Raw genomic sequence first — 12,286 nt, 5'->3', positions numbered from 1 at the left:
ATCTGCTCTCATGAAGTTGTGTTCTCACGTCGTGCTGGCTAGTTTCGATTCCTAATTGGCGAGGCTAGTTTCCGTCAGGTACCCGAGCTCGCTAATAGGAGCGGTCTCAGAAACTCTGCTCCAAAAGCTGGAGGGTCTTAAGCAAACAATTACCAGTTCTGTTGAAGAAGGACGCGAGCCTGCTGAAGTGCCGTACGTCCACAAGCATTCCCAAAGCCTTAATGTCGCAAAAATACACTATGTAACCAGCCGAGCCAACTTGCGTGGCACCGAGGTGAAGCAAATGATGCCAGAAGTACGCCAGACCTTACGGCAAATGCCCCACTTGCGTTGTATATAAAATGCCGCTATCGTGTGGCAAGGTCAAACTGGACGCTTTGTCAATGACCGAGCACGTGAGCATGAACTATAAAGAACAAAAGTAATGCACTCTTGCCTCATTGTATTGCTTGTCAATGTGATCCACGGCTTCGTGGGCATGAGTAGTGACATCCTGTCACGATAGTTGCAGGAGTCCCTCCATATCACGAACTGCCTCAGCGACACTTGTTTGTCTTTTTGGGATTGAAATCCAGCTAGTCGACACATTGCTATGATTTTGAACGTTACCATTGCACGCATGCGCGTTTGTTGTAATTGTCTGGCACCGCTCTCAGAACAGACATTTGAAGTTCAGCGCCGTTTCTGTTTCTCTCTAATCCCTTCTTTCTAAGTATTTATTTCCTTGTAGTGCTATTATGCATCCCTTGGTATTCCATGGAAGCCCATATGTGTAGAAAATGGTGGGGTGTAGCAAACGTCACGACTAGAAGTAGATGTTCAATTTTATGCGTCTTCGCGCGTACGTTTAAATTCTTTTAAGGTAGGCCATTTTGATCGCTGCCCACTCTTATTTATCCTGACCTTCCAGCTTCCATGAGCTTGCTGGCGAGCGTGTCTTCTACCACGCTTTGCACTTAAGAATGCAAGGGAAGGGATACGGATAAATGACAATGCCAGAGAGGATTTGACAACGAGTTCAAATTTATTCACCTACCTATTCACCTACCTATTCACCACCGTACACTCATTATTATGACAGAACCAAACAGTTATGTTTCAATGGATGAAAAGTTGTGTGGCCAGCACAGTCCGATAATAGAGCTATCTGCGAGTCCTACTCACAACATAATGTAGAGACGATTATGTGCAGAACAAACTGCAACCAACAGTTATCAGATGAGTCCGCATTGCGACTTACTTGAAAAGCACTTTCACCTGCCAGTTTTACTGTCTGTGTTGTGCTCACAAATTTTAGAGAGAGTTACACTACATGGCGTTTTCATGTGCAGCGATCTGCATTTTTTATCGCGGCGGGAAGCAGCACGTCCGATGCAGCAGCGTCCAGATGCACTGCATCCAACAGTCAGCTGTAGCACCTGCTGGGTCTGTAAGCTGGCACAGGCGAAATTTGAGTTGAAGCGCAAGGCACTGTTTGACCAAATACGCAAAGAAACAATTACTACAGGTACAGGTCAAACCACCGTGGTTATGTGAGCAGCGCCTTTCTGCATGACTTATAAGCTGTACGTGGGCCCACACGGGCCCGCTAATTGTTGTAGCACAAGCACTTCTGTGTCGAGTCACGAAAGACTAACACGTTGTAAAATGTAAAAAGCGTACATTTCAGCATTTAGTATGCTAAATTACGTACAACGGAACTGTTGCTTCATGTGGCAATATTTCGAATATATTTTTCAATTTTTCGTCCTAGTCTTTTGCGCGATGAGCAAATGAGTCCTTGTAGGCTACAAACTACGAGATTCTGACAGCCGTACAACAGAATGTTGTGCCTGTATCGAGAGGCAGACACTCAAGTGTTTCCGGCCATAAAGACTGCGAATGTACTTCGACGAGGTTCGTTGTACGTGTAAGGCTACCGCTTCACGTGGTATTTCACTTAGTCGTGTAAAAAGAATTCCTGTCATTTTTTTTCAGTGCAGGCCGTTTCCCAAGCAAAAAGGCCACGGTGAGAAGCTTCAGCCGCCGGACACGCTGCTGTCATCTAGGGGCGGCGATTCCCGGCGGCCGGGCTGGATATCAGAGGGGGATTGGCGGGAGGTCGGTTCTTCCTCGGTCACCAGGTCGAGTCCCGTGAAGAGGTTGGGTCCCATTTGCAGACCCACCCATACAGCGCGAATGCAGAGAAAGACGGCAACAGTGATGACCACCTTTTCGGAAATGCCTCGCCGCCACCGTCGCCCGCAGCAGGATGTGTCCCGGCAGAGCCAAGTGCTAGCCAACCTGCACCTCGGTGATCTGGAAAGCGAGGGCGAGTTCTACTCAGATGCGAGTTCTGCAACATACGCGAGTTCTATTCGCATCCGCTGTCAGAGGGTTTCGGCACCACTAATAGCCCGTTTCCCTGGCATGGGACTTGGTATTGCAATTACGGAACATTTTCGGTGACTCATGGTATTTTACAACCTTTATTCAAGGCCAGAAAGGGGGGGGGGGGCACAAAAACCGTGTGCAGAATAAATGAAAACTCATGTCCATTGTTCTTGAGAAGCTGTTAAGACGCATGTGGACAAAGAAAGAAAAATGCAGGGCCGAAGAAGAACATCAAGAGTTGTTAGCTTCGCTCTGTGGTGATTCGTTCAGCATATGTGGTGATTGCGCTTAAAGCCATGCTGCGTTTTCCGGCAAGACAAACTTAACTGGGTGACGGAGCTGCTGCGATGCGAACCGTACATTTATTGTACGAAACAGACTGTTCCGAGATAAAGCTGGCTTCAGCAGCAGAATGATAACTGCACAATTAGTCATCATTCTGCTGCTGAAGGCCCGTTTGTCTAAGCCCGGACCGTCTCATGCAAGTGCTTGGGTTTTAAGAGGTCACACACAGTCACCCAGTGGGAACGCTAATGCACTTGTACACAATAGAGAGGTTTAGCTTGTCTGGAAATCGGGTAAACGCGGGCGGGCCGGGCATTGGGTGTGTTGGCGGAACCGTAAACGTGAGCGGCCTGTATGGTGCTGCCACCTGGTGGCGCAGAGCTCAAACAGACAAAAACAGCTAATGTTGCAGTAACCAAGTGTATTTTATTTCGCCGCTGGTGTAAATTTTCGGCAGTGGCGTAATCGTGATGCTGCCGAGAATTTACAGCAGCAGCTAAGTAGAATACACTTCAGTACTGCAACATTAGCTGTTTTTGTCTGAGCTCTGCGCCACCAGGTGGCAGCACCATACAGGCCGCTCACGTTTACGGTTCCGCCAACACACCCCAACGCCCGGTCCGCCCGCCTTTACCCGATTACTGGACAAGCTAAACATCTCTAATGATCATGCAACAGAGGGCTACCCCACCCGAACCCTTGCAGAGCCGACTGAACCTAACCTAACGGTGCGTTCCGTTGTGTTCTTTTTCTTTTTTTTCAGCTTCGTAGACAACCTCTTGGTAGCCTACTCTTGTCTATGAAACGTGGTAATCAAAAGTGACACACCAACATAATTGGCTGCAGGGTTAGAGCACGAGAGATGTGAGCGAGGCAGAACGTAGGTGAAACTCAGCTAAAACTGCCGATTTCGGTCGTTTTGAAATTCCAACCTACCCGCATTTCCAGGCAATGAAGTGAGTGATCGTGCTGGCGGGTTAATATTGGTTGTGTAAGATATATAAAATTGTCGTCGATGAGCACCTAGGCTGTGTATGTTTTACGATGTTCATGAGCCACTAAGCGGAATGTTACGGAGAAGCTTCTGGCTCGTGCTCCTTGACCCTGTAATGCCCAAACACTGTTTGACGCCAAGAAAAATTGGAACAAATTGTTGAGTTTTCGGGCAGCGGAGAGTTCATATGTAGGAAAGAAGCAAATTTTTTAATCTGTGGCCTAATTACTGAAATAATTATTAGTAATTGCTTTGCTAAACATATCCACCACTGAAACTTTACTCGAGAATGTCAATAACGCCACTGCAGGCTTTGCATGAAAATTCAATTGCTTCAATCAGCTTTTCGAGGCATCAAACTATGCGTAGCATAATTTATACATTGGGCATTACACGGTTATCTACAATGTATGCATAGGAAACGCCATCTGTGCATGCACCATTTCATCTACATTCGCTCAGCTCTTTCTTGAAAGCATATCTGCAGTGATAAGAACGATTTTTTCACGTTAATAATTGGCAAGGATTATAAAGAAAGGAAGTATATTTGCTCTAATAAGGTATTCCCAAACTGAATTGCGATGGATCACTTCATTCGTCATCGTACCTGAGCTTACATGAAGGGGCACGTTACCTCGTATTTTAACTTGACCATCGTATTTTAAGAGAGTGTGCGTAGAAATCCTAAAGAAATTAGACTGCACCTACATCGCATAAAAGACGAAGTGCAGCGTCTTTCTAAAAACGGCAATTTACACAAGGGCGCGCTTTTCCCACGTGGTCCATTGGACTACCGGCGTCGCAACCGAACGCGTGCACGAAGCCTTGAACGTTGCGGAACGGCTCGTCGCACTCGTCGCCGATGAATGGCGTCATGCGGTCGCTGCCCCGGCAGAGGGCGTAGCAGGAGGCGATGAAGAACAGCGCGACGCTTCCGTGATCCTTGAAACCTTCGAGGTGCGCGTCGCACTCTGTCGTGCCACCAACGGGGTATGCCTCGATGAACACCTCTCTGGCCAACCTGCGAATAAGGTTCATGATCCTGTAGATTCGGGGGCGTCGCGGGGAAGGCTGGCGTTCCTGGCGCGCTCGAAGGACCGAAGAAAGGAAAGGCCATCTGCTGCTTGACGGTAGCTGCGCGAGCAAAGAAAACAAGAAAATATTTTTTTTGCGGATATGAATGAGTTTACCGCCGTGGAACCTTCAAAGTGGCTTATGAGGAACGCACAACTGGATGGCTGCGGTTTACTTTTTGACCGGTTCGGTTTCTTAATTTTTATTGTCCTCCATCTATTCCCCCTTTCCCTTACGCCTAGTGTAGGGTAGCAAAGCGGACGTTCTTCTGGTTGACTTCCCTGCCTTTCTTCTGCTTGCTCTCTCTCTCTACCTAAAGTACGGTACACGGGTGTATTTTGTACATTCCAGACTCCGCGACCTCGTGCTAAGACCGGGCTACACCGTAGCCACTGTGGTTCCCCGGCGGGTCTGAGCCAATGAAAAGGTCTTAAAACTCAAGCACAGAATACAACATTCAGCGCCAACAACACCTGTAAGAAGGAAGTACACGAAACCACTATAGGGGAAGCAGCGAGGTGATGCAAGTTCAAAGAGCCCTCAAGAGCGAACAGGTGCCCAGTACATACTAACTCGTTTTACTTCGCCGCTTGTTTACAATAGACTTGTGAACTGTTATGCAACGTGGCAATGGCCAAAGACTGCGCTTCTCTTCTACTTTACTTTTCGCGAAGAAAGCGTGAGCGTCTTGGTTGCTGGTTTAAGTGAACTTGCGTCGTATATCGTGTCGTTGCGCAGAAGGCTGGGTAGTGAACTTTCAAAGCGGAAGATTGGACGCGGCCCTCATTTCCGTATATGCGCTTTGTAATAGTACAGTACATTTTCTCGTAAATGAGGACGACGACAAAGTGTCTTCGTATTAGAACGCTTCTATCTGTGTTCTCTGGTTTCTGGCGAAATCTCCGGAATTTCCTGGTGCCTCGGCTCCCCGGCCTTGTGGCCATGGACGCGGAGCCTTCCAGAGGACCTCCTGGCCAGAGGTCATCACGGCCGTCCTTCACGAGGAAGAGAGGAAGCATGCTCAGCGACACCGAGGACACTGAGCTATACTCCGTGTCGGGTGATGATTCATCGGATGATAGCTTCGTCTCTGTCCGCAAAAAGAGGGCCAAAAGGAGGACTGTCAACGAGAATGAATCAACGCAAGCGAGGACGGCGACTCTGAAGTCAAGTCCTAAACGCTGGCCTCACGCCATCGTGTTCGTGCCAACCCTCAAGCAACCTCCGATTGCTGAACAGGCAAGAACGGTCTGTTTTCTTGGAACGGGTCGTGCCAAATGAAATTAAGCACATTCGGATAAATACGTGCAAATATGTCCTCGCAATCGATGTTTACAGCGAGAGTGCGCTTGGAAAACTGCAGCAAATCTCGGAGCTAGGACGCTTCAAAGTGCGTTCCTATATCCCGATGGACGATGCATCTACAGCAGGTGTAATCTATGACATCGATGTCGCCATTCCCAACGCGTACTTGCCTGTCCTCGTCAAACCAGCAAGTGAGGGTGTCATCACGCATGTGAGCCGCCTTGGAACTTCGCGCTGCGTGAAACTGATTTTCAAAGAAGATTGCACACCATCGCACGTCAAAGTCGGACACTTCCGACACCCTGTTCGGCAATTCGTACAAAAGCCTCTTCAATGCCATCAGTGCTTTAGGCTTGGACATGTTAAGGGGGTCTGTCCAAACTCATTACTGTGTCCCCGCTGTGCTGAGCCTCACGCGGAGGACACTTGCCGGGCTACTGTCCTAAAGTGCATCAACTGTAATGGTTGTCATGCTGCCTCGTCTAAGGACTGCCCTCGCATCAAGAAAGAGGTCGCAGTTCTCAAGCAAATGATTCGGGACAATTCGTCCCACAGGGAGGCTGCTGAAACGATCCGGCGTCGGCGTCGGCCTCACCGAACCTCCTCAAAAAAGGCAGACCAACGAAAGGAGAGTGGCCCTTCCATTGTAGCACCTACAGTCTCCAGTCAGGCCACAAGGGGGCTGAACAGCACAAGAAAGTCAGCTGAAAGGAACCTTTCTCAAGAATGGCCTGCGCTTCCGAGCCAGCAACTTCCCAAAGAACCACAGACTGTCCAGCCCGCTCGGGAGCCTATACTCCTGCCGCTGATGACATGCCCAAAGCAGATCGTCAAGTTATCTCAATGCTGCGTCCCCTCATAGATGCCATTCGAGTGATCTTGTCGAACATTGGAACCACGTCTGCTCGAAGTGCACTGAAAGTACTGGACGCCTTAAGACCAGTGCTTGAATTTCTCGAATAGAGACATGGCCAACCACCAACCATCCTTTCGAGAAGAAGTCAAGGAAGCGTCAATCATCCAGTAGAACGCAAGAGGACTAAAGTCACGCCTTTCAGACTTTCGTCAATATTTATATACTAATTTGTTCCCAATCATTGTCATATGTGAACCTAACGTGTCAAAACCAGTCAGATTATCGGGATACGAAGCTGTTATGTCCACAACTGGTGCATGCAGCAAAGTCATCGTTTTCATTCGTCGAGAACTTACCTATGTTCGCCAGCCGATTCCGCCTCAAGATGGCAATCAATATGTTTGCCTAACAATAAAAAAGGGCAAAGTCATGTTTACAGTTGGAGGCGTCTATATATCGCCTTCAAGTGATTTTGATTCGAAAAGATTAACGAACATCTTGTCGGTGTGTCCTGCTACATATTGTCACACGCTAAGGCAAGATCAATCAACAGTACTAGCAGCCAGACCCGAAGAATGCCAGACACGAAAAGACGGTTCTCCAGCTGGCGCGGGATCTTCGACTTCGTCGTCTTCTTCGCCGTTCTTGCTGGGCACGCAATGCTGATCGTTTGCTGGCTCAAAACACCAGGTGGCAATATGTCATCATCGGAGATCTTAATGCGCACCATATGGTTACACTGGTTACACCATATAGTTACAAACATTCTAATATTTTGCCAAAATTCGCTTATATGCCGATGATTGTGTCATACATCGTGTCATTAAATGTGAATCTGATCATGTCGCTCTTAACACTTGTTTTGAAAGGTTTTGTAGCTGGTGCAAACAGTGGCAGATGACCATCAACTTCAGCAAAATGGTACTTTTATCATTTTCAAGGCGTCATTCTAGATCTCATTTCCTATACTCCTTTAACAATCAATCCCTCAACAGAGTTAACCAATATAAATATTTGTGAGTTCTTTTCTCGCATGATATGGCTTGGTCTCCGTATATTCAACTAACATGCAAAAAAGCCCTTCGACGCCTTCGTTATTTGCAGCGCACCCTCCGTTCCACACCAAAACACACTAGGCTGACAACCTATATAACACTAATACCTCCGATATTGGAGTACGCCTCTATCGCATGGAATCCCCATCATAAAAAAGACGTCAAGGCTTTCGAGTCAGTACAGAAAAAATCTGTTAGGTTCATCTGTCATCGTTATGATAGATATTTTCCCCCTTCTTCCAACCTTTCTGACCTGAATCTAATCACACTCCAGAAACGTCACCACATTGATTGTTTAAAGTTTTTCCACATTTATGTAAATTCACCACATTGTTCTTCTCAAGATTACATTTCATTTCAGCCCCCTCGAATACTCGACAATATCATGCTCTAAATATTGTTCCGTATAGTTCTTGTTCAGACTTCTTTTTGTACAGTTTTTTCCCTCACACGATTCGGCGCTGGAATGCTTTGCCCGGAAATGTACGCGAGTGCCCTTTAGATGAATTTCTCACTGCTATTTCACAGTTGTAATGTATATGTATAATTCATTGTTCTTTTCCTACTCCTGCTATAGCCAAAGTTTGGCTGCAGTATGTATAAAAAATAAAATAAATAAATAAAATATGCCATGGTTTGGGAAGCACAAGGACAAATGCAAGAGGACAAAGACTAGCAAACTTCGCCTGCCACCACGGCCTTTCACTCCTGAATGACGGCAGCCCAACGTTTATACGGGGCGTGAATTATGGCAACTGTCTTGACCCAGCTTTCATCTCGAGCTCTTTCACAAGATGTGTTAAATGGTGTTTGGATATCGAGACACATAGGAGTGATCATATTCCGACGTACCTTATCATTAAAGGGATGTCCAGGTCCTTCCCCCGGAACACCATTCGATTAATTGACTGGACTAGGTTTACCTCTGCCATGGAACATGCTTGTCGAGATGGCTTGTCCTCTGGATTAGAGGAAACAATCAAGTGTGCAATGCGAGACGCCACACGCACGGTTTCGTCGAAGCACACGGATTTGGATATAGAGTTGGAGCGGCTTCGTGCACTCCATCGTCCTGCGGAGCGGCGATACAGGCGTACAAAATCCATCGTTGACCTTAGGACAGCCAGACAACTCCAAAGGAAAATTCAACGTCGCTTAGATAGACTGGCATCACGACGTTGGACAATGTTTTGCCAGTCACTAGACCCCAGAAGCCACTTTCCCACATCTGGAAAACCGTCCGTGGTCTGCGTTTCCTCCCTCAACAAAGCTTCCCGTTCAAAGCACTGGCGCTCTTCCAGAGGCGGCTTAATGTCGATGTTGCAGAAGACTTTTGTGCAAGGATCGTTGGCCAAGCAACCGGTCCGGGCTCTCCAGCCCCCAGTGACATCCCCGTTTCGCGTGACTGCCGCATGGATCTTCCTTTCACAAGGGAGGAACTTGAAGCGGCTCTTGCTCTATGCAGGCGTTCTTCGTCCCCGGGACCAGATGGAATATCCTACCGCGCCTTGAAAAACCTGAGTGTATGCGCACGTAGAGAACTGTTAGATATCTACAACGTATCCTGGCAAGATGGCATGGTTCCCGAAGAATGGAAGACAAGCCGCTTGGTTCCTCTCCTGAAGCAAGGCAAGTCTCCACTTCAACTCACCTCATACCACCCAATAGCGCTGGCTAGCTGTGTGGGAAAGATAATGGAAAAGAAGATCCTTGCCCGCTTGGAGTGGTACCTGGAACACTACAACATGTTCCCAAATTGTATGACTGGTTTTCCTCGAGATCGCTCATCAATGGATACTGCTGTTGATCTCGCTACGTATGTCCAACATCAAAAGCCATGCAAAAGATTATCTGCAACTTAGTTCTTGGATGTCAAGGGGGCATACGATAACGCATCTCACGAGGCTATCCTCGATGCTCTTGAGATGGTTGGCTTAGGTGATTGAGTTTTTCAAAAGATTTCTCATTACCTTTTTATGAGATCGTTCTTTGTGTGTACCGGCGATGGTCAAACCGTACGACACTACACCTACCGAGGCGTATCTCAAGGCGGAGTACTAAGCCCCACCCTATTCAACTTCGCACTCATTGGTCTCGTTCAACATCTGCCAGAAGCGATCGAGATATCAATGTACGCAGACGGCATATGTATATGGACTTCAGGTGTGACACGCCCTCAAATACGTGCAAAACTTCAAAAAGCTGCTACACTGACAGCTACATACCTCCGCAACCAAGGTCTTGAAATCTCGTGAGACAAATGTGCACTGATGGCATTCACCTGCAAACCAATGACACCCTACGCCATCTCTATAAATGACCAGATAATTCCTTATGAGAAAACTCACAGATTTCTTGGCATAATCATTGATAGAGGTCTCTCATGTAGCCCGCACGTGACCTACTTGAAACAGCGTTTGACAGCAATCTCCCAGCTTTTCAAATTTCTGGGCCGAAAGACTTAGGGAATGTCAGTACATGCAATGTTCGAATTGTACGGGCCTCTTTTTCTGGGCTTCTTGAGATACAGTTTGCCCGTACTGACCAACACTTGCCAGACAAACCTTCGTGCTCTACAGGCTATTCAAGCTCGGGCTCTAAGGGTTTGTCTTGGTTTGCCGAAATGCACATCAACGGTGGCGATTATTGCAATCGCCCCTGACCAACCCATACAAACGCACATTGCATTGGAAGTGTTGAGAGTGCACATTAGGCACTTTGCCCGGGCCCGTTCCCATCATCTGGCAACACTACTGTCAGAAAAGCCGCAGGCATCATTTTACGCTATGATTTCGGAGTATTACACTCGCCTTCCATTACGCTTCTCTCCCGCAACTAAGCCATCGATTCTCCATTGTGTTTGGATTGACCTGCAGTGCACCTCACCGTACCAAGAATCAAAAATAAATCTGAGCTGTCAGCACCTGCTCTTAAACAACTCACTCCGCTCCTTTTGCACGAAAGGTACGCCGACCACGTACATATTGTTACGGGCCAGCCTTCTTGCATCAATGAAGAAGACGACGATCGCCGGGGGACTCTGCGCGTGGTCAGCCATCTTGGCCATCTCAGCCAACAGTCCCTGTTGATAAAACTTGTCCCGCTTCTACCTGTTTGACACCCCGTCACACATTGGTGGAGGTGCAGGGTATCGATCCCAGTACCTCCTGGGATCGTGCACAAGCTGCCGCATTCACCACCTTGGTCAGTTTACTGACTTCACCGCCCATTTTGGTGCATTATGACCCGTCGGCGCCTACAGAAGTTCACACCGACGCTAGTGGCCACGGCATAGGTGCAGTGCTCGCCCAACGCCAGAACGACCAGGACCATGTCATTGCATACGCCAGCCGCCTTCTCTCGGCGTCGGAGCAGAATTATTCGATAACTGAGCGCGAATGCCTCGCTTTGGTCTAGGCTGTGGCAAAATTCCGCCCTTATTTGTACGGCCGAACGTTTTCCGTCGTCACGGACCACCATGCCCTTTGCTGGCTCTCGTCGCTGAAGGATCCTACAGGAAGGCTTGGTCGCAGGGCGTTACGACTACAGGAGTACACCTTTGACGTGCTCTACAAATCTGGCCGGATGCACCAAGATGCTGACTGTTTATCACGCTACCTTGTCGACCCTCCCGACACCGCCGAACGTGATACCGGTGACTTCGTCATGGCTATTGCAGATCTGGCCAACATACGCGCTTAACAGCAAAGTGACGACACGTTACGATCTATAATTGGCCGCCTCCATTCTCGTAAGCCCGCCCATCGCTTCGTCTGTTTGAGCTTCACGAAGATATCCTTTACCGTCGTAGTACCACTCCCGACGGCCCAGAGCTTCTGCTTGTTCTCCCCAAGCATCTTCGTGCTACGGTTCTCAAAGAACTCCACGATGCACCGACCGCTGGCCATCTTGGCGTATCCCGCACATACGATCGCGTGCGGCGCCGGCTTTTCTGGCCTGGTCTGTACCGATCTGTTCGACGCTACGTTGCTGCGTGTGACCTTTGTCAGCGACGTAAATGGCCCTCGGGGTTGCCTGCAGGCCTTCTGCATCCTATTGACATACCCCAGGAGCCATTCTACCGCGTCGTTCTCGACCTCCTCGGTCCATTTCCTTCGTCTGCTTCAGGGAACAAGTGGATCGCAGTTGCGACCGACTATATACGCTACGCGTTTTGCCATCACGCGAGCTTTGCCGACTAGTTGCGCCACTGACGGCGCCGATTTCCTTCTTCATGACGTCATCCTTCGTCATGGTGCCCCTCGGCAACTGCTCAGAGACCGAGGCCGCTACTTCTTGTCGAAAGTTGTCGTTCCTGTTATGGGGAGCACATGCAAGATCACT

The 12,286-nt window shown here is 48.4% G+C and overlaps 1 long non-coding RNA gene across 1 annotated transcript in view; it reads right to left on the bottom strand.

Moving 5' to 3' along the window:
* Positions 1-1,075: 1,075 nt before the first annotated feature.
* LOC125941364 (uncharacterized) overlaps positions 1,076-12,286 on the bottom strand; it is a 120,670-nt gene continuing 109,459 nt past the window's right edge. Inside the window, exon 3 of the long non-coding RNA XR_007464202.1 lies at positions 1,076-2,298. This is a non-coding gene — a long non-coding RNA (uncharacterized LOC125941364). The remainder of the gene's footprint in view (positions 2,299-12,286) is intronic.

Source organism: Dermacentor silvarum, chromosome 11 (genome assembly GCF_013339745.2).
Source record: "Dermacentor silvarum isolate Dsil-2018 chromosome 11, BIME_Dsil_1.4, whole genome shotgun sequence".
In the NCBI taxonomy this organism is placed as follows: Eukaryota; Metazoa; Arthropoda; class Arachnida; order Ixodida; family Ixodidae; genus Dermacentor; species Dermacentor silvarum.
The sequence above is the reverse complement of the archived record's forward strand: the minus strand, read 5'-3'. Positions and strand labels throughout refer to the sequence as shown.